The sequence below is a fragment of the Nerophis ophidion genome, linkage group LG18, assembly GCF_033978795.1.
Source record: "Nerophis ophidion isolate RoL-2023_Sa linkage group LG18, RoL_Noph_v1.0, whole genome shotgun sequence".
Classification (NCBI taxonomy): Eukaryota; Metazoa; Chordata; class Actinopteri; order Syngnathiformes; family Syngnathidae; genus Nerophis; species Nerophis ophidion.
Window position 1 is genome coordinate 42707008 of NC_084628.1, and position 3318 is coordinate 42710325.

The 3318-nt window shown below is 34.1% G+C and overlaps 1 protein-coding gene across 3 annotated transcripts in view; it reads left to right on the forward strand.

Moving 5' to 3' along the window:
• Window positions 1-3318, forward strand: part of il12a (interleukin 12a) — a 38547-nt gene that overhangs the window by 24595 nt on the left and 10634 nt on the right. Inside the window, exon 6 of one of the 3 annotated variants that reach the window (XM_061878144.1) lies at window positions 1-324. This exon is cut by the window's left edge and continues 176 nt beyond it. The exons of the other annotated variants lie outside the window; for them this stretch is intronic. The gene's annotated coding sequence lies outside the window, so the exon portion shown is untranslated. Of the gene's footprint in view, window positions 325-3318 lie in introns of those variants that run through there. 3 annotated transcript variants of the gene reach the window in all.

A 3318-nucleotide genomic window follows, 5' to 3' on the forward strand; every position in this document is an offset into this window, starting at 1 on the left:
AACTCTGAAAATATAATGACCCTAAATATAAAATTACCCTGAAATATAAGACAACTCTAAAAATTAGATTACCCAAATTAGAAGATTTACCTTAATATGAGACAACACTAAAATAAAATGGCCCTAAATATATGATTACCCTGAATACATGGCCCTGAGTATAAGTCAACTCTGAAAATATGATGACGCTGAATATAAAATGCCCCTGAGTATAAGACAACACTGAAATAAGATGCCCTAAATACGAGATGACCCTGATAAGACAACACTGAAATAAGATGACCCTTAATATAAGACTACCCTGAAAGTTTAATGCCCATGAATATAAGACAACTCTGAAAATATGATGACGCTGAATTAAAATGCCCCTGAGTATAAGACAACACTGAAATAAGATGCCCCTAAATATGAGATGACCCTGATAAGACAACACTACAATAAGATGACCCTGAATATAAGACTACCCTGATGGTTTGATGCCCCTGAATACAAGACAAATCTGAAAATACAATGACCCTTAATATAAGACAACACTAAAATAAGATTACCCTAAATATATGATTACCCTGAATTCATGCCCTGAATATAACACAACTCTGAACATATGACGACGCTGAATATAAAATGCCTCTGAGTATAAGACAACATTAAAATAAGATGCCCCTGATATAACAACACTTAAATAAGATGACCCTTAATATAAGACTACCCTGAAAGTTTAATGTCCCTGAATATAAGACAACTCTGAAAATACAATGACCCCTAAATATAGGATGCCATGAATATAAGACAACACTAAATAAGATGACCCTAAATATGATTACCCTGAATACATGGCCCTGAGTATAAGTCAACTCTGAAAATATGATGACCCTGAATATAAGATGTCCCTGAGTATAAGACAACACTCAAATAAGATGCCCCTAAATATAGGATGCCCCTGAATACAAGACAACACTAAAATAAGATGACCCTAAATATACGATTACCCTGAATACATGGCCCTAAATATACGATTACCCTGAAATATGACACGCGTGAATATAAGACAACACTAAAATAAGATGACCGTGAATATAAGACAACTCTAAAAATGTAAGTATCCAAAATGTAAGATTAACCTAAATATTGGAGACACTGAATTCAGGCAACTCTGAAAATATGATGACCTTAAATATGAGATGACCCTGAATATAAGACAACAAGATTAACCTGAATATGTGGAGACACTGGGTGTTCCATTCAGTTCATACATTGAAATTCCATTAGGCTTTTTTAGGGCGGTCTCTCATAACGTTTTTAGCGTTCAATCGGACATTATTGTGAGGTTTTGTATTCGTGTTCCTAAAAATCAGATAAACTGGCCACTGGACACTCTTTTTTTCTCTCTAAATTTGGACCCCCTGAGTCAAAACATTTCCAAAGTGTCCAGACATGTGACTGGAATCGTGGTTTGCCCTCAGACGGGTGGACACAGTCCAGAACGTCCATAGTCTGGTATCAGCCTCAGTTCAGGATAACGGGACAAGTATTAGAAAACGTAACCAACCTGTGTGTCTTCTTGTGCTGTGTTGAAGGAGGAGCGGTACCAAGAGGGCTCCAACCCCTTCACTAACAGACTTGAGATGTGCAAGACCATGAGAGGCTTCTACATCCGAGCCATCACCATCAACAGAGCCATCAGCTACATCTCGGCCGCCCATCACAGGAACTAAACGATCCTGCTCGGCGTTGATATCAGTGCAATCACCCTTGAAAAGTTCAAAGAAGCAAAGTATCAGAAGTGAAAAATGTCGGACCCTGTCTGACGAGAGCCTCGTACTAACACAAACCTCCCATAAAAACATTCCAGAATTTCTCTGAACCGTGAGCTGGGTTTCCTTCTCGTGTTCCTGGTCCAGGTTGCTGCTGTAGGCAGGATTTGCAAAGCTTCATTTCTGCAGGGAAAATGAGAAAATAACTTCAGCTTCCATGTATTTATTTTACTAGAGCGGCCTCTGCTGGCCATAATGGGAAACTACCTCACACTGATATTGAAACAAGTCAACAGTTGGCCAATCTTTCCAATATTTGGGAAACACTTTTCTGTCACCACTCTATTTATTATTATCTATTATTATCTTTCTAAAGTTGTAATAAAGCACATGTTGTGAATCAAGGTGGCGTGAAGTCAATGACTGACATCTTTTCTGTACAAACAAAAGCATTTTAAATATTTGTCTGTTATCCAGACACAAGAAAAGTAATTTGGGATATTGTTGATACTGGTTTTCTGAGGCATTTAATTAACAGTAATTATTGTAAATAATTAATGTCATTTTAGTATTAAGTGTCATTTAAAAGTGAGGAATGCAAATGTAGTTTTTCTTAGACTTAGAGAAAATTTGTAGACAAATACAAGTATTCTTTCTGCACACTTGTATATAATACTACCTTAACATTTGATGATCAAAATAATTATACACTTATTTAATAATTCCACCTTAACGATTTACAACAAAATAATTATACACCTATTTATTACTACCACCTTAAAATTTGACAACACAATTAAACACTTATTTAATAATACCACCATAACATTTGACAACAAAACCATTATACGCTTATTTAATATTACCACCTCAACATTTGATGACCAAACAAGTATACACTTATTTAATAATACCACCTCAACATTTGACAACAAAACCATTATACGCTTATTTAATATTACCACCTCAACATTTGATGACCAAACAAGTATACACTTATTTAATAATACCACCTCAACATTTGACGACCAAACAATTATACACTTATTTAATAATACCTTCACATTTGACAACAAAATAATTATGCACTTATTTAGTAATACCACCTTAACATTTGACAACTAAACAATACGCTCATTTAATAATACCACCTTAACATTTGACGATCTAACAATTATACACCTACTTGATAGTACCACCTTAACATTTGACAACAAAACAATAATACACCGATTTAAAAATACCACCTTAAAATTTGACAAAAACACAATCATACACCTATTTAATAATACCACCTTAAAATGTGACAACAAAACAATTATAAACTTATTTAATAAAACAACCTTTACAATTGACAACCAATCATACATATTTAATAATACCAACAAGACATTGGACAACCAAACAATAATACTTAATACCACCTTTATATTGACAACAAAACAATGATACACCTATTCAATAACACCAACATAACATTTGACAACACAATGATACACTTTTTTAATAATACAACCTTAACATTGATGACCAAACAATTATACAGCTATTTAATAATAACACC